The sequence below is a fragment of the Nicotiana attenuata genome, chromosome 7 (assembly GCF_001879085.1).
Source record: "Nicotiana attenuata strain UT chromosome 7, NIATTr2, whole genome shotgun sequence".
NCBI lineage: Eukaryota > Viridiplantae > Streptophyta > Magnoliopsida > Solanales > Solanaceae > Nicotiana > Nicotiana attenuata.
This window is the reverse complement of record NC_031995.1, coordinates 10,034,247-10,054,607: the sequence shown is the minus strand read 5'-3', so window position 1 is coordinate 10,054,607 and position 20,361 is coordinate 10,034,247.

Genomic DNA, 20,361 nt, shown 5'->3' with positions numbered 1-20,361 from the left:
CTAGATTCCGGGTCGGATTGAGGTGAGTAGTGATTTTAAATGCTGTTCTGAGGGTATGAAATCCCGGATTACACAACGCTCGGCTCTGTTGAGGTGACGCACACGCTAGATAATGAGCGTGGGGTCGTGCACCGTTGGGGATTGTGACTTAGTCCATCCCGAATGACTATTTTTTTGTATATCTGGTAGCTAATGGTTTGATATTATTATACTTTGGGCTAAATGCCATGTTTGGGCTTCGTGCCAACTGTTCGAACCCTTAGGGGATTTTAAATGACATTCTTCCTCACTGTTGATTTCATATTGATGCTCAGTCATGCTATATTTTCACTATTTTCAAAACTCAGCTATGTTATTCTGTTTTAAACACATTAAATAATATTTTAAAGATATTTTGAGCTGAGCTTCAAGTTTTACTAATGCCCGAGGGGCTTATGAGATTCTGACTGAGTAAAGCCGAGGGCCTGTGTTGTGAGGATACTTTTGGGTCGGGCTGCACGCCGCAGCAGTGATATACTGATTATGATAATGAGGCCGAGGGCCTGAGATTGTACGCCACGAGGTGGCTTGAGATTTATATGAGGCCGAGAGCCTGTTTATGATGCCACGAGATGGCTTGATATTACGCTTGGGCCGTAAGAGGCCCCTCCCGGAGTCTGTACACCCCCAGTGAGCGCAGGTACCCATTGTGATATGAGATATAGCCCGAGGGGCTGGTATTGTTCTGTGATATTGCCCGAGGGGCTGATTTTGTTGTTACTGTGCCCGAGGGCCATTTATTATGTGTTTACCTTTTCTTGTTGCATTTTCATATATATAAATATTGTTTGACTGTTAAAAGATGTTATGAGATTTTCACTGCTTATATATATTCACTGATTTTGTTAGGCCTTTTATAGCTTAATGTTGTGCCTTACGTGGTTTTATATTACTCAGTCTTCATATATTTTATTACTCACTGAGTTGGAGTACTCATTTTACTCCCTGCGCCCCTGTGTGCAGATTCAGGCGCTACAGGTCCTGCTGCTGAGGGTTGATAGTTCCAGAAGGTCTTCGGAGATTTACTAGGTAGCTGCTTGGCGATTCGCAGCCCACTGCATTCTCCCTCTATCTTAGCTCTTTTTGATTTAGTTATGTAGTATTGGATTAGACTTCAGATTGTTAGTATTATTTTAGATGCTCATGACTGGTGACACCCCGATGTCGGGCTGTGTTGGTTTTTAATTCCGCAACTTATACTGTTATTTTGGGATTTTATTTCTATTAGGACTTGGTATTTATCATTTTAACTGCTTTAAGTGAATTGGAAGTGTGTAGGCTGGCCTTGTCTTCACGAGAGGCGCCATCACGACCGGGTTTGGGTTTAGGGTCGTGACAAGTTGGTATCAGAGCCTAGGTTACATAGGTCTCACGAGTCATAAGCAGGTTTAGTAGAGTCTCACGGATCTGTACGGAGACGTCTGTATTTATCCTCAAGAGGCTGCAGAACCTTTAGGAAAATTCCATACTCTTCAAATTCTTGTCGTGCGAATTTGTTGATCCGAATACTAAACTTCTATTATTCTATTCTCTCACAGATGGTGAGGACACGCGCTACCGATTAGGATGGACGACCACTAGTACCAGCGGGGGCCACTAGAGGCCGAGGACGTGGCCATGGCCGTGGTACGGGCAGAGGTACCGCCCCCACAGCAGCTGGGACACACCTGCAGACCCACCAGCTGCCCCAGTTCAGGGTCAGGTCCTAGTGGTGGACGCTCCAGCAGCACCAGCTCAGGCACCAGCTGTGCCCATTGTGATTTCGGGTCTTCAGGAGACTTTGGCTCAGATATTGACAGTATGTACCAGCGTTGCTCAGGCGGTCGCGGTTTCTATTGCCGCAGCCACTTCTTAGGCAGGGGGAGGCTCCTAGACTCCCGCCGCCCGTACACCTGATCCGGTGGTTCAGGGAGTGCAGACACCGGAGGCACCACTAGCCCAGCCGGTGGCAGCTGCTCAGGGTTATGTAGCTCCTGTTATGCCGGAGGACGAGCAGCGTAGATTGGAGAGGTTTGGCAGGCTCCAGCCTCCTACTTTTAGTGGTGCAAAGGGCGAGGATGCCCAGGGTTTCTTAGACAGATGTCAGAGGATTCTTCGCACTGCGGGTATTTTGGATACCCGAGTGGATCTACTGTTATTATGTATGGTGTACTTCGATGTTATTCTAGGCATGGACTGGTTATCTCCGTGTCGGGCTATTCTTGACTGTCATGCCAAGATAGTGACTTTGGCGATGCCTGGTGTGCCACGGATTGAGTGGCGAGGTTCGACCGATTATGTTCCCAGCAGAGTAATTTCTTTCTTAAAGGCCCAGCGTATGGTTGGGAAAGGTTTTCTTTCATATCTAGCTTTTGTGAGGGATGTCGGTGCAGAGACTCCCATTATTGATTATGTTCTAGTTGTGAGGGATTTTCCCGACGTATTTCCTGCAGACCTGCCGGGTATGCCACCAGACAGGGATATAAATTTTGGTATTGACCTGGTGCCGAGCACTCAGCCCATTTCTGTTCCACCATATCGTATGGCACCAGCGGAGCTGAAAGAGTTAAAGGAGCAGCTTCAGGAACTCCTGGATAAGGGGTTCATTTGTCCTAGTGTGTCACCGTGGGGTGCGCCGGTTCTCTTTGTGAAGAAGAATGATGGCTCGATGAGAATGTGCATTGATTTCAGGCAGTTGAACAAAGTGACAATCAAGAATAAGTATCCTTTGCCTCGTATCGATGATTTGTTCGACCAGCTTCAGGGAGCAAGAGTATTCTCCAAGATTGATCTCCGCTCAGGTTATCACCAGTTGAAAATCAGGGACTCAGATATTCTTAAGACAGCTTTCAGGACCCGATATGGTCATTATGAGTTCTTGGTGATGTCTTTCGGGCTAACCAATGCCCCAGCAGCGTTCATGCATTTGATGAACAGTGTGTTCCGACCGTATCTCGACTCGTTTGTCATAGTCTTCATTGATGATATTCTGGTATACTCGCGTAGTCAGGAGGAGCACGCGGAGCATTTGAGAGTGGTGTTGCAGAGATTGAGAGAGGAGAAGCTTTACGCAAAGTTCTCCAAATGTGAGTTCTAGCTCAGTTCAGTGGCTTTCTTGGGGCACGTGGTGTCCAGCGAGGGTATTCAGGTGGACCCGAAGAAGATAGAGGCGGTTCAGAGTTGGCCCAGACCGTCCTCAGCTACAGAGATTTGCAGTTTTCTTGGCTTGGCGGGTTATTATCGCCGGTTTGTTCAGGGATTCTCGTCTATTGCATCGCCCTTGACCAAGTTGACTCAGAAGGGTGTTTCATTTCAGTGGTCTAATGAGTGTGAGGAGAGCTTTCAGAAGCTCAAGACTGCCTTGACCACAGCTCCAGTGCTAGTATTGCCATCAACTTCAGGTTCTTATACTGTATATTGTGATGCTTCGAGAGTTGGTATTGGGTGTGTTCTGATGCAGAAGGGTAGAGTTATTGCTCATGCTTCTCGTCAGTTGAAGCCTCATGAGAAGAACTACCCTGTTCACGATTTGGAGTTGGCTGCCATTGTTCACGCGTTGAAAATCTGGAGGCACTATTTGTATGGTGTCTTGTGAGGTGTATACTGATCATCGTAGCCTCCAGCACTTATTCAAGCAAAAGGATCTCAATTTGAGGCAGTGGAGGTGGTTGGAGTTACTTAAGGATTATGACATTACTATCTTGTATCACCCGGGGAAGGCCAATGTAGTTGCCGACGCTTTGAGCCGAAAAGGGGGTGAGTATGGGGAGTTTGGCGTACATTCCAGTTGGGGAGAGACCTCTTGCAGTTGATGTTCAGGCTTTAGCCAATCGGTTTGTGAGGTTGGATATTTCGGAGCCCAGTAATGTATTAGCTTGTGTGATCAGTCTTCCCTATATGAGCGCATCAAAGAGCGCCAGTATGATGATCCACATTTGCTTGTCCTTAAGGACAGAGTTCAGCATGATGATGCCAGGGATGTGACTATTGGAGATGATGGGGTGTTGAGGATGCAGGACCGAATTTGCGTGCCTAACGTGGATGGGCTTCGGGAGTTGATTCTGGAGGAGGCCTATAGCTCGCGGTATAACATTCATCCAGGAGCCGCGAAGATGTATCAGAATCTGAGACAGCATTATTGGTGGAGGAGAATGAAGAAACACATTGTGGGATTTGTAGCTCGGTGTCTCAATTGTCAGCAGGTGAAATATGAGCATCAGAAACCGGGTGGCTTGCTTCAGCGGATGGATATTCCAGAGTGGAAGTGGGAGCGGATCACTATGAACTTTGTAGTTGGACTCCCACGGACTTTGAAGAAGTTCGATGCTATTTGGGTGATTGTGGATCGGCTGACCAAGTCCGCGCACTTCATTCCTATCTGTACTACTTACTCTTCAGAGCGGTTGGCAGAGATATATATCCGGGAGATTGTTCGTTTGCATGGTGTCCCAGTTTCTATCATTTCAGTTCGGGGCACTCAGTTTACTTCATAGTTTTGGAGGTCTGTACAACGAGAGTTGGGTACTCAGGTTGAGTTGAGCACCGCTTTTCACCCTCAGACGGACGGGCAGTCCGAGCACACTATTCAGATATTGGAGGATATGTTACGCGCTTGTGTTATTGATTTTGGAGGGTCATGGGATCAGTTCCTACCGCTCGCGGAGTTTGCTTATAACAACAGTTACCAGTCGAGTATTCAGATGGCTATATATGAGGCTCTGTATAGGAGACGGTGTAGATCTCCAGTTGGTTGGTTTGAGCCGGGCGAGGCCAGGCTATTGGGTACAGATTTGTTGCAGGATGCTTTAGACAAGGTGAAGGTGATTCAGGAGAGACTCCTTACAGCGCAGTCGAGACAAAAGAGCTATGCTGACAGGAAGGTTCGTGATGTGTCCTACATGGTTGGTGAGAAAGTTCTATTGAAGGTTTCACCCATGAAGGGTGTTATGAGGTTTGGAAAGAAGGGTAAATTGAGTCCACGGTTCATTGGACCTTTTGAGGTACTTCGGAGGATTGGGGAGGTGGCTTATGAGCTTGCATTGCCACCCAGCCTGTCAGGTGTGCACCTAGTATTTCATGTTTCTATGCTCTGGAAGTATGTTGGGGATCCGTCTCATGTTCTGGATTTCAGCACGGTTCAGTTGGAGAGTGATCTGACTTATGATGTGGAGCCAGCAGCTATTTTGGAGCGTCAAGTTTGGAACTTGAGATCAAAAGATATAGCTTCAGTGAAAGTGCAGTGGAGAGGTCGGTCTATGGAGGAGGCTACCTGGGAGACCGAGCAGGAGGTGCAGAGCAGATATCCTCACCTATTTGAGGCTTCAGGTACATTTCTTGACTCGTTCGAGGACGAACGTTTGTTTAAGAGGGGGAGGATGTGACGACCCGGCCGGTCGTCTCCTGAGTTACCGCTCCGTTTTCCCCATTTCAGCCTCTACTTGCTTTATTGTTTGGGTCTATATGTGATCGGGTTGGTTGGCTCGGGTTCGGAAAGGTTTTGAGAAGGTTTGAGACACTTAGTCTCTTTTAAGAAGGCTTAAGTTGGAAAAAGTCAACCGGATGTTGACTTATGTGTTAGAGGGCTCCGATGTGTGTTCCGATGGTTCGGATAGCTTCGAGAGATGATTTGGGACTTAGGAGCGTGATTGAAATGCGTTTTGGAGGTCCGGAGTAGATTTAGGCTTGAATTGGCGGAATTGAGTTTTTGGCATTTTCCGGTTGATAGGTGAGATTTTGATATAGGGGTCGGAATAGAATTCCGGAAGTTGCAGTAGCTTCGTTATGTCATTTGGGATGTGTGTGCAAAACTTCAGGTCATTCGGACGTGGTTTGGTATACTTTTTGATCAAAAGCGGAATGCGGAAGATTTTAGAACCTTAAGCTTGAATTTGATGCGTTTTGGTGGTTTTGATGTTGTTTTAGGTGTTTTGAAGATTGGTACAAGTTTGAATGAGGTTATGGGATATGTTTGTGCTTTTGGTTGAGGTCCCGGGGGCCTCGGGGTGATTTCGGATGGTTGACGGGGAGTTTGAAGAATTGTTGCAGCTGCAGATTGTACTGCTTCTGGTATTTCCGCACCTGCGGATTGAGGACCGCAGATGCGGCGCCGCATATGTGAAAGATGGGCTGCAGAAGCGTCCAGAGGTGCATTTGTCAGGAAACCGCAGAAGCGGCTAGGAGGACCGCATCTGCGATGTCGCAGATGCGGGTGTTGAATCGCAGATGCGGATAATGGAAAGCTTAAGTGATTTCCACAGAAGCGGATCAAGAATCGCAAATGCGGTACCGCAGAAGTGGTAAAATGACCGTAGATGCGGAAATGTCTGGACAGAAAATATAAATTAGTTCCTTCGGATTTTCAGAAGGTTTCTCACTTTTTAACTAGAATTTTGGAGCTTTAGGTGATTTTGAAGAGAGAAATCAAGGAGACATCGTTGAGGCAAGGTTTTGGATTATGAAAACTCGTTTTTATGGTGTTAATGAATGGATTAGAGCTGTAATTAAAGGTAAAGCTGAGAAACTAGGGCTTAGAAACCTAGGCCTTTGATTGAGGTTTTGGAAGACCATTTGTGGTCGGATTTTGGAACTTTTTATATGTATGAACTAGTGGGGAGATAAGGAATCTAATAATGTTAATTTTGTCGAATTCCAAGACGTGGGCCCGGGGGTCGGGTTTTGGTAAATTCAGATTTTTGTGATGTTTTTAGATTATTTCCGAGTGGGCTTCGTCCCTTTAGCATAAATTAATGATTACGTTCTGATTTTGGTAGATTCGGAGCATCTGGAGATCGATTCGAAGGGCAAAGGCATTGCAAGCTAGATTCCGGGTCGGATTGAGGTTAGTAATGATTTTAAATGCTGTTCTGAGGGTATGAAACCTCGGATTACACAACGTTCGACTATGTTGAAGTGACGCACACGCTAGATGACGAGCGTGGGGTCGTGCACAGTTGGGGATTGTGACTTAGTCCATCCCGAATGACTATTTTTCTGTATATTTGGTAGCTAATGGTTTGATATTATTATACTTTGGGCTAAATACCATGTTTGGGCTTCGTGCCAACTGTTTGAACCCTTAGGGGATTTTAAATGACATTCTTCCTCACTGTTGATTTCACATTGATGCTCAGTCATGCTATATTTTCACTATTTTCAAAACTCAGCTATGTTATTCTATTTAAACACATTAAATAATATTTTAAAGATATTTTGAGCTGAGCTTCATGTTTTACTGATGCCCGAGGGGCTTATGAGATTCTGACTGAGTAAGGCCGAGGGCCTGTGTTATGAGGATACTTTTGGGTCGGGCTGCACGCCGCAGCAGTGATATACTGATTATGATAATGAGGCCGAGGGCCTGAGATTGTACGTCACGAGGTGGCTTGAGATTTATATGAGGCCGAGAGCCTGTTTATGATGCCACGAGATGGCTTGATATTGCGCTTGGGCCGTAAGGGGCCCCTCCCGGAGTCTGTACACCACTAGTGAGCGCGGGTACGCATTGTGATATGAGATATAGCCGGAGGGGCTAGTATTGTTCTGTGATATTGCCCGAGGGGCTGATTTTGTTGTTACTGTGCCCGAGGGCCATTTATTATATGTTTACCTTTTCTTGTTGCATATATATATATTGTTCGACTGGTAAAAGGTGTTTATGAGATTTTCACTGCTTATTTATATTCACTGATTTTGTTATGCCTCTTATAGCTTAATGTTGTGCTTACGTGGTTTTGTATCGCTCAGTCTTCATTTATTTTTAATTCTCATTAAGTTGGAGTACTCAGTTTACTCATGCACCCCTGCGTGCAGATTCGGGCACTACAGGTCCTGCTCCTGAGGGTTGATAGTTCCAGCAGGTGTTCGGAGATTTACTAGGTAGCTGCTTGGCGATTCGCAGCCAAGTGCATTCTCCCTCTATCTTAGTTCTTTTTTTTTGATTCAGTTATGTAGTAGTGGATTAGACTTCAGATTTTTAATATTGTTTTAGATGCTCATGACTGGTGACACTCCGATGTCGGGCTGTGTTGGTTTTTAATTCCGCAACTTATACTGTTATTTTGGGATTTTATTTCTATTAAGACTTGCTATTTATCATTTTAACTGCTTTAAGTGAATTGGAAGTGTGTAGGCTGGCCTTATCTTCACGAGAGGCGCCATCACGACCGGGTTTGAATTTAGGATCGTGACAGTAAGAGAGCGAACTTGCAGAATTGCGTCATGATACGTATCATTAGTTGCTTTCTCCACTGGAAGAATATCGTACCAACCTTCAGAACAATGCACATCACAAATCAACGTCTGCATATTGTTATAGGCTTTAGATGTAAACTCTTTAGCTCCTTTGAAATCTCCAGCTTTCATCATCTTTTCAGCAGTGTCTCTAACCTTGATGGCCTCTTCGTTGTTGCAATCCATCACTCGACTTCCACCGAATGCAAAGAAAAGCAAGAGAATACATCAAATTTGAAGCATTAAAATTGACAAACCTAAAATTTCAAGCAAACAATTAAACAGCTGACAATCTGGGCCCGTTTCTTGATGGCCTCTTCTTCACTAAACGCAAAGCAAACTTTTAAATCTTCGATGCTAGACTTAAACACTTGACAAACCTAAAATTGCTTTTTAAGGTATCAAAAGAATACATCAAACTCACAGCATCAAAAACAACAACCAATGGTGAAGTTCTTCGAAAATTTCGAGCAGCTCTAGAGAAACATAACAGAGAATGTGCCAAGTACACTAACTTAACACGGGAACAAAAAGTAACATAGGACGAGGTAGGCTAAAATCTACATTCTACAACTACAACACAAGTTAACGGGAGTAGTCCTGAAAAGCTGATGGAGTCATATTGCTTAGAACTTTTTACCCTTTCTAGAGTACTTAGTATTTTACAATTATAGCAGGTTCTATTAATCTTAACCGCGGTAAAGTCATTCTAAGAATCAAATAGTTTGATCTTCGCTTGAAAAACTCAAAATAGTTTAAGAAGATCTGAGAAAGAAAATCTTCTTACTGAGACTGAAAGTTTTAACCTCTAGTAACCCATAATGACTCCACAAGACAATTAAAGAAATAAAAGTTGGCTAAACTGCAATGTGCAAATTAGCAAGTGAAATCAATAATATCCAGCTCTGTAGCTTGAGGCAGCAGCACAACATCGCTAGTAGTATCTTATAGATAAGAAAAGTACTGAAACATACAAAAAGCCTAAAGCCGTGAGAGCAAAAGTTATCTGGAAACAAGTAACTAAATGCAACTTTACTTTGACATAATAGAAACAACAAAGTCAAAACTTAACGTGATTCATCTACCTGATTTTTATTTACTTTAAGATACAAATCACATAAATATATGCAACAGAAAAAAGGACCGACTATAAAACAGGGACTTGACTGACCCATACTTTGCCATTTCAAAGCCAAAAAATGGAAGCAAAATCCCAGATGTAGTCACAATTTAACGTTCGAAAATTCTTTCTGAAGGTTTTTTTTTAAAAAAAATACACCCCGAAAGTGAGATAGTTTCATTACCCAAAAGGGTTAAAAAATACTCTTTGCAACCACATGCATCATACACGGAGAACGATAAAATACCTTCTGCTAATATTCCAATATATAAAAAAAAATATAACGTGAAACTGGAAAAAAAATTAACGCTTCACATCTCAAGTGAGAATAGAAGAGAAGGATGATAAGATATTACCTTAGCTTCAGAGGACGAGAGCGTCACCGGTGATAAGAGTGTGACTGTGGAGAAGAGTGTGACTTGGGATGACTATTTTGGAGAAAATTTGAAGAGAAACCACTTATAAAAGCTTTGAAGACTATTACTCCAACTCAGAAGTTTTCTAAGGGGAGAGCTTAAATTACAATTGACGGTCTTATCCCTCCAAATCCTTGCAGGTTACTTTTCATTTTTTGTCCTTTTTATAGGTCCTTAGGCTCAATTTTATAGGTCCTCTCACTACCTTTACGGTTCTGTTTCAGCATACTGTCTGTCCCCTTTTGTCGTCCTTTTCCCAACATGCCTCAAATCTCCAATTTATAAGCTTATCTCAAGTTAATTTGAATTTTTTTTTTAGTGTAACCCCTATCGAAAGTGTATAACTGTTTTGTTTTTGGAATATCATCCATAGATTTAATAAATTGTTTTAGTATTATAAGAAAAACATGAATTATATGGGGATGTTCCTGGGGATTAAACTGAAAAATTCGCAGATAATTTAGTTTTCTACGGAATTTCCTACTAAAAAGAATTAGATGGAAAAACCTTCGTAGGTAATTATACATGCGAAGTTTAAAATCCCCAAGTACATTAGCTAAGAATTTTTAACTTGTATGTAAATAACCTGCAAATTTTTTTGCACGAAATACTAAAAAATTGCAAGAAACTTTTGGGAAAAATTCGAGAAAAATAGATTGCAGGCTTGCACCAGCCTGCGAGGTCTGACTCGGTTCGAATAGGTTCGATATGTCATTTGGAACTTGTATGCAAGAATGAAGTTCGAAGTTTGAAGTTTGAAGTTTATGAACTTAAGAGATTGATCTTGATCGACGATTCGTGGTTTTGATGTTATTATGTGTGATTTGAAGTCTCAAGTAAAATAGATTGCAGGCTTGCACCAGTCTGCAAGGTCTGGCTCGGGTGGAATAGGTTCAATATGTCTTTTGGAACTTGTATGCAAAATTTGGATTCATTTCGGATTGATTAAGCTTGAATGGGACGCTTGGTTCGAAGTTTGAAGTTTATGAACTTAAGAGATTGATCTTGATTGACGGTTCATGGTTTTGATGTTATTATCTGTGATTTTGAAGCCTCGAGTAGGTCCATAATATATTTTGGGACTAGTTGGTATATTCGGACGGCGTCCCGAGGAGCTCGGTTGAGTTTCGGGGGTGATTTCGGACCATTTCTAGGCCATTTTTAGTTGCTTTTGGCCACAAGGGTGTGCATCGCGATTGCAGACTTCGGGTCGCGTTCGCGAAGAGCAAATTGCTGTTTTGGGCACTGTGAATCGCGATAGCGTCGAAGGAAATTTTGCTGTCACTAACCCGACTTTGAAAGGACATATTTACTAGCTATCGCTTTTGCTTTGCATCTTTCTTCTGGATCATGTTGTTCCTATTTTTCCTATGATTTCTGTGGTGATACAGATATTGTCTCCTTTTGTCTTTTTGTCTTCTTGAGCCGAGGGTCTTTCGGAAACAACCTCTCTACTCCATCGGGATAGGAGTAAGGTTTGTGTATATACTACCATTCTCAGATCCCACTAGTGAGATCTTATTAGGTCGTTGTTGTTGTACTAACCCGACTTTGAAAGCTTATATCTTGCGATCTACAAGGAATTTGGAGATGATATTTTCATATGAGCAGCTCTCCGTCAATTTCAAATATTGTCAACCTGCCATAAGACAATGGCACACTTTCAACTAAGTTGATACTTTGGAAAAGGTTCAATCTTGACCCTCAAATCAATGGAGTATAAAACATTAAAACTCATTGGAGAAATAGAGAATCTAATTTTTTAATTAAAAATAAAGAGAAATGGGACCTGATCATGAATCATGAAGATGTTCCAGCATGTAGAAAAACAATACTGACCTTATAACCAAGAGAACTCCACGTAGGACATCAATCAAGAGGCTGACGGCGAAGTCAGCACGTCCGATTACGTATTCTTGGTAGGGACGTCAATCAAGAGGCTGACAGGCCAAGTTCCGATTACATATTTTGTTTGAGCGAGTAATGTGAGAAGTTTTATTTTGTGTATACAACTGACACTAGTTATATGAGGCTGCTTTTTGTTTCACAAAATTGTGGACCCCAATCTTACACTTCTGGGTCCACAAAATTGTGAGACAAAAAGTTACCTCATACAACTAGTGTAAATTGTATGAGACACAAAATAAAATTTTCCGAGTAATGTGGAGTCCCATTTTTGTTATTTATATAAACTGAACTATAAATTAACCACGAAAGCAGACAAAATAAAATAGAGGAAATGGAAATAGAGAAAATATAGTTTAATTAAGAGAAAAAAGATTCTTGCCAACTATATTTGTCACTATTAATGCATGTCCACATTTTTTGGTTAAGAAAAGTGATGCTCCTTCTGTTCATTTTATTTAATATAATGGTGTTTAACAGATGTCAAGAGGTGATTATATATATTATTAGTGATAGTCGAAAGAATAGTAAACAAATAATTAGAAAAGTGTTTACCCATAAAACGGTACAGTGAAATTTATACGTAGTTTATAGACAAGTGAATTAATTTAATCCAAAAATAATAGATGAATTAAACAGAAATATAAGACTTAGCCGTAGATATCATGGTTTCGGGCGCAAAGCTACTGGGAGCAATAAGAACAATACAAATAAGTAGGACAATAAAATGTTATTGAGCGTTTGATAGAATATATAGTGCATGCTTGTCAAAAAATTCGTGTCCTTTACAATGATGATAGAGTTCACTATTTATAGCTGCACACCTAGGGAACAAGGTCCAGATTAAACTCATTTTTAATGACAATTATGAGGGCTATTGAAGGGTGTGTAACGGTAAGCAGTGAATGCCATATTCTCTGTAACGGATCATGCACTTAATGTTGTAGAATATTCTTCACTGAATACTACCGGATGGCGGCATTAATTTTGTTATTATGAGTATCATTCTCTCCGGTGACAAGCGAGATCATGGCCTTCGGGTTTGGCTATCTTCTACCTTCGGTTCCACGTGTCACTTTCTCATGCGATCATTAAATATAAATATATTTTACCCCATACAGATAGTCCCCCTGCTTTCCGGTGACATAACTTTGTGTCTAATGCCCTGAACACGCGTCATCCCATGATTTAGCATCACTTTTGCCAGTTATCGAGGTAATTATGGTCACGACTTTAGCCGCCTATACCTTTACTTATAGGCCTCAAACTTCATAATTCTCTATACTCTCTCAAACTCTCTTTACTTAACTCGTACTTTGTCTTCAAGCTTTCTTTAACCTTTTTCTTGAGAGATAACTTCCCTTAAGAAATGACCTCTTCTTCCAGAAATCCTAGCTCTTCAAAGAACAAAGGTAAAGCTGATGACGTCGTTCCTCCTACAGTAAACACTATCATCCCGAGGAGTCTTGTCACAACCAAAGATTTTGAAGAGAAGTTTCCTTCCTCTAACCCTCCTACGTAGGTCGTTGGCGTGTAACCTTCTTCCATCCGTCCTTCCAGCATTCCCGCTGTGAAAGAAGACTTCAATTGTCAAGATTTAGACATTATTGCTCCTGATCTGGCGGAGTGAATAACCCTCCCCAAGAAGGGTTTCACGTATTTTTATACATACCCTTCACTTTGGGACCATTCTCTTTGGGCGGGAAGCTTGATTCCGTTATTGTGGAATTTTGCATTCGGTACTGTTGCACCCGATTTTGCACAAGTCAAAACAAACAACAACTTATAGTTCCTCTGAGGTTCATATAAAGTGAAGAGTCGTCGCCTATTATTTAAGGTATATTAGGGTACCTATAAGTCAGATATGGATCAATATCTTAACAGTCTGCTAAACCAGTGAAATTCTAGGTAAGGGTTCAGGTTATCATAAGGGGAAGGTGTTAGGTATCCCTTAAAATCTATCCTAAGATAGTTCCTTAAACTTAGTCTAAAAATGGGGGGATGTTATCTATATTCTAATTATTTGTCTATCAATTACTAGAGTCTATGTCCCGAGAGAAGCTAACACATGTTTATCAAAGAAGTGGTTAATTTAGTATTTGTGAGTCAAATAAGGTTGATTGACTTAATATATGAATTATTAATATGGTTGACACGAGGCCTAAAGAGTGACTAATCACATTCGAAATACTTTTCAATTTATAATACGTCAACTTGGTTATTTATTTAAAGGTAAAAATACACCCGCTAGAATAACGACTTGATTACATAATTAGTTGGTGAATCAATCTTAAAGCTTCTTAAGTCTAAGCGATGACATAATTTTATCATAGTTATAGATTAAAGCAATCTGCCGATGGATATATAGGATTATATATGAGTTAGCCATGCCACATCAGAGTGTATACTCATAACTAATATTAACAAGGCTAAGCACACAAGGATGAAAGAAATATACAACACATGAAGTAAAACCAAACCTCCCTTCAATGTTTCATTCTTTTGATACTGCCTATGAGATATAAATTAACCTTGCAGGATAGAATTATCCAACCAAAATCTCATTCTGTAACCCACCAACAAAACGAAGCCAAGAGTTGAGAATTCTAGGACTATACGTAGCCATTTTCTTTCCTTTGAAGAGTTACGAACAATTAAGATGTACACTATATATCTTTTAAGTGAAATATCCTAACACGATTAAGTTGCAGAAGAATGAACAAACTAATTCCATATACTAATTTAACTCTAATGGAGTAGATTCCCTTTTAGACATATATAGTTGGCCTTAAGAAAAATGAGATACCAATCAAACATGTATAATAAACTGAAGCAAAATCAAAAGACATCATCATTAAAGGAGAGGAAAAAGGAGAGATATAGGACCTGGTTTAAGAGTGGCCAAACATAATACTTTCAACGTCAAGGAAGATGGCAACAAATCAGTGGGGATTGACGAAGTTGGCGGTGGAGCTTCAGGATCGTTTTCAGGTGGTTTTAAGGGTGGTTTTCATGGCTGTCTCGTGGCGGATTTTGCTGGGTTTGAACCTATTTTCAGCTAGTTTTGGTGGTGTTTTTGGCTGATTCTTTTTAACTAGTTTCGCAGCTGATTTTCAGTTGGTTTCTTAGGCTGGTTTGGAGCTGGTTTATGATGCGTTTAGTATGGTAGTTTTGGTGGCTGGTTCGTGGCTATTTTCAGCTGGACTTGGGATAATTTTGGCATGGGTTTGGGGGATGTTTTGAAGCTGAAAGCGACCAGCTTTTATGGGGGTAAAGGTTGGTGAAGTTTGGTGGTTTTCATGGTGATTTAAGGGGGTGTTGATGGACTGTTTTCGGGGCTATTTTGGAGGCGAAAACTGGCAGCTGTCAAATTTATGGATTTGAGATCGATAATTTAAGAGAAGAAAAGAAGAAGAGAGAAAAGGGAGCAATTCTCAAGCTCTGTAATTGATATGCAAAAATCTGTACATGTACAGTACTTAGCTACAGTAATAACTACCTAATTACAAAAGTGACCGCCTAACTACTAACTGTGGTCAACTAATCACTAACTATAGTTAACTACTAATCACTTAAGTTAACCTGGGTCACCACTATATGGTTTATTACCCCCCCCCCCCTCAAGCTAGGACTAATGAAGATGTTGTGGAGGCCTAGCTTGGATAACAAATGAGAATGTTGCACACTACTCAAGCCTTTGGTTAGGATGTCAGCAGGTTGATCAACAGACTTCAAATAGACAGTGTGAACCAAGCCCAAATGAACCTTCTCACGAATGAAATGACAATCAATGTCAATGTGCTTGGTTCGTTCATGGAACACAGGATTGGAAGCAATTTGTATGGCTGATTTACTGTCACAGTGAAGGGGAACTGGGAGTGTGAGAGTGACTCCCAATTCAGCAAATAAGCCAACGAGCCAAACAATTTCTGCAACTGTGGAAGCCAAACTTCGATATTCTGCCTCAGCTGAACTTCTTGAAATAGTACTTTGCTTCTTGGACTTCCATGAGATGAGAGAACTACCAAACTTCACCAAATAGCCAGTGACTGATCTTCTCGTATTTGGCCATGCAGCCCAATCAGCATCACAGTAGGCTTTCAACTGTGTTGAAGCTGCAGCTTACATAAGAATTCCAAGCCCTGGACTCTGCTTAATATATCTGACCACTCTCAAGGTAGCTTCTATGTGAGAATGCTTGGGAGCTTGCATGAACTGGCTCAAAGATTGAACAGCAAAAGAGATGTCAGGCCTTATGATTGTCAAATAAAGTAGCCTGCCTATAAGTCTCTGATAAGCACCAGGATCCTCAAGTAAGCTGTCATCCTTGAGGCCTAAATGATTATCATAAGACACTGTAGTGAGCTTCTGATTAACCTCAATAGGAGCATGAGCTGGTTTGGACCCTGCTAGACCAACATCTGAAATAAGCTCAAGAGCATACTTCCTCTGGTGTAACAAGATCCCCTCTTTGTTTCTGGAAAATTCAATTCCCAAAAAATACCTCAACTCTCCAAGATCTTTGATCTTAAAATTCTGATGCAGACTTTGTTTAGTGCTTGAAATGAGTTCATCATTATCCCCAGTAGTTAAAAGATCATCAACATAGACCAAAACAATCACAATATGAGAATCTTGCTTCTTAGTAAACAAAGAATAATCAAAATGACTTTGTTTGAAACCTGAATTAAGCAGTGCTGTGGTGAGTTTAATGTTCCACTGTCTTGAAGCTTGCTTAAGTCCACTTAAGCAATCTACAGACTTGTGTCTTCCCTTGTTTAGGAGAAAACCCTTGAGGTAAAGTCATATATACCTCTTCTTCCAAATCTCCTTACAAAAAGGCATTATAAACATCCATCTGATATAGTGTCCACCCTTTGGTAGCTGCTATGGATACAACTGACTTGACAGTTACCATTTTCACAACAGGTGAAAAAGTTTCCTGATAGTCTAGTCCCTCCTTTTGATTGTACCCCTTTGCTACTAACCTAGCCTTATACCTCTCAACTTCTCCAGTGGAAGTATACTTGATTTTGTACACCCATTTGCATCCAATTGCACTTTTATTTGGAGGCAATGGCACTACCTCCCATGTCTTGTTATCCTCCAATGCTTGAATTTCTGCTTTCATAGCTTCAATCCACTTCACATCCTTGGCTGCTTCATAATAAGAAGTTGGTTCAACTTCAGAGGACATTTGAGAGATGTAAGCTTGATATGAGGAAGACAATCCTGTGTACTGAATAGAATTGGTAATAGGATACTGGCAATGTGCTGCATGAGAAGAGTTAGGCTTCTGCATTTGCCCAACATAATCCTTCAGCCAAATAGGAGGCCTTGAAGTTCTTCCTGATCTCCTCAGTTCTCCAACATTGTTCTCATGTTGCTCTGTAGCTGATACCTCTACATGTGGTAGAGAATGAGAGTCTAAAGATGGACTAATGTCTGCTTGAACAGATTCCCCAGGAGCTGGAGATGTAATGGAATGTGATTCATTCCTGTCATTGATAATAGAGGGCAAAACAATGGGAGGTTGATCAGGACAAGGATCAACACTCTGAAATTCATCTGCAAATAAAGAAGAGCCTTGGTGAATACCCTGAAATGGATACACATCTTCATGAAATATCACATCCCTACTGACAAAGAGTGTCTTATGCTCAATGTCATACAGCCTATATCCCTTTTGTGTGCTTGCATATCCCAGAAACACTGATCTTATAGACCTAGGTGCAAATTTGTCTCCTGTTGGCAACCTTGCCGCAAAACACAAGCACCCTATAATTCTCATATGTGACAATGCAGGCTGTTTCCCATAGAATATCTCAAAAGGTGACTTGTTCCCCAGTACTGTCGAAGGAACTCTGTTTATTATGTATACAGAAACATCTACACAGGCACCCCAAAACTTCACTGGCAAGTGTCCCTGAAATCTGATGGCTCTTGCAGTCTCTGGAACATGCCTGTGTCTCCTCTCCACCACTCCATTCTGTTGAGGAGTGTGTGGACAGGAACTCTGATGTATAATTCCATGCATTTGAAACAAATCAGCACAATTATGATTAAAGAACTCAGAGCCATTGTCTGATCTAAAACATTTGATCATTTTACCAAACTGAGTTTTCACCATAACAATGAAATTTTTCAGCACTGTAATAACATCAGACTTAAGATGCAAGAAGAAAATCCAAATCCATCTAGAGTGATCATCAACCATTGTGAAAAATATCTTTTCATTATATGTAGGTACTTTGTATGGTCCCCAAACACCATGTATATCAAATCAAAATACATTTTCTGCTCTTACTATTACTTGACTGGAAAGAAGTCCTAGCTTGCCTGGCTAAAGGACATATGTCACAAGACTTATTTCTGCTACTACTGTACTATGTATACTAGGAATTTTCTTAAGAACTTGGATTGGAACATGTCCCATCCTCTTGTGCCACAACTCAGCTTCATTCCTGTGAGCAATCATCACCAAATGACCTGGTGCTATTCTTGTTTTTCCTTTGTGAATGCAACACATACAATCCTTTTCTTCCTTACCAATCCTCTCTTCACCCTCCCAGTGAAGAGATCCTGAAATATACAGAAATTTGGCAAAAATGCAGCACAGCAGTTTAAAGCTTTTGTCAGTTGAGACACAGACAAGAGATTAAACTTGAAAGTGGCACACATAAGACATTGTTAATAGTATCACCTCCATCTAATTGACAACTACCACATGTGACACCTTGGTAGACTCTCCAGTAGGGAGCTGTACATTTCCTGCATTGCCTACTAACAATTTTTCAAGCAGAAGTTGCTCATTACCACCCATATGATTAGTGGCTTCCAGTAAATCTAACTATCCATTTCTCATCAATATTTGGTTCAAAGAACATTACCTACCATGTGTGCACTGGCAGAGGATTCAGAGAGTGATGCCTTGTTTAGTAGGCTTAGAATCTGACCATATTGTTCAGGAGTGAACATTTGCATAGGCCCAAATTCTGTTGCCCCTGATGACCATGTGGTTCAGTAGTAAATCCCTGCATAGTCCCAGATGTTGCTCCTGTGTCATCATGACTGAGGAAGGTGGATTTGGCTGGTTACTTGAACCTCCAACCATATTAGTCGTTTCTGAGGCTTAACTCTTATAGGATACCCTATCAGCTTTGTAGCAATTTTCCTTTAAATGTCCCTTCTATTGCAGTAATCACACTTCATCAATTTGTAACATTCTCCTTGTAGTCCTTTAAATGATAGAAATCACACTCAACATTGAAATTCCTTCTTTGTTTTTGGCCCAATCTTAGAGCTGAACAGGGCAGTAGGATCAATCAGACTCAGTACTATAACTCCCACCTGCTACTAGTTTCTGGCTTTCATCTTGAAGATCATAGCATAGGCTTGATTAACAGTAGGAATTTTAGATTCATTATGACTTTGACTACGAGCTTGACTGTACTATCATTTAACCCCCATTAAAAATTGCCATAAACGTTGATACTCCTGTCGTTCAGTAAATTTCTTCGATTTATCACAACAAACAGGTGGAGGCATAATCGAATCATACTCATCCCATAGATCCTTCAATTTCGAGTAGTAAACTGAAACAGAAGATGTACCTTGTGTTAATGAAAAAATCTCCCTGTGTAAGTAGTACATTCTCGAGGCATTAACCTTGTCAAATCGTTCCTTGAGATCTGACCAGATTGCATATGCACTTGACAGAATAATACTCCACTCAGCAAATCGCGGCTCACATTGTGCATTATCCATGACTTCACAATAGCATTACAGCGGTCCCATAAATTTGCATGAATGTCTCCATAAGTATCACGCGTCACCGATCCATCGATGAACCCTAGTTTGTTCCGTGTTAGCAACGAAACCTCCATCGCTTGACTCCAAATCGTGTAATTTTCCATTCCTTGCAGCTTAAAACCAAGTGATAATGCTCCTGGTGTGTCCGATGGGTGCAAATACAGTGGATGATTATGATCTATCATCACTGTTGATCGATTTGTTACCTCCTCTGTATGACTTGTGGTTTCATCTCCGGCCATGACCTTTTAGAATTCCGGGGAGTACTTGACCTTTTCCGGCTAGAAAATTCGGAAAAAACAACCGATGAATCTCTTGTTCTCAACAATTCTCAGTGAAAACCTTTAGATTCAATCATCTATATGCTCTGATACCATGTAAAATTTATGGATTTGAGATCGATAATTGAAGAGAAGAAAAGAAGAAGAGAGAAAAGGGAGCAATTCTCAAGCTTTGTAATTGATATGCGAAAATCTGTACATGTACAATACTTAGCTACAGTAATAACTACCTAATTACAAAAGTGACCGCCTAACTACTAACTGTGGTCAACTAATCACTAACTATAGTTAACTACTAATCAGTTAAGTTAACCTGGGTCACCACTATATGGTTTATTAGCAGCGTTTTTGGTGATTTATTGCTGCATTTTTGCTTCTTTTGGACCGGTTTTCTGCTGGAGTCTGGTGAGGGATTTGAGCTCGTTTTTGGGCTGTTTTAGCTGAATTTGAGAGGCTGTTTCAGCTGGTTTGGCAGCTGATTTGCGGCTGTTTTCAGCTGCGTTTTTTGTTGTATTTTTTCCTAGTGTTATCTTTTTGAAGTGCTTCCGGCAAGAGTACCGGGCATTAGCGATCAAACTTT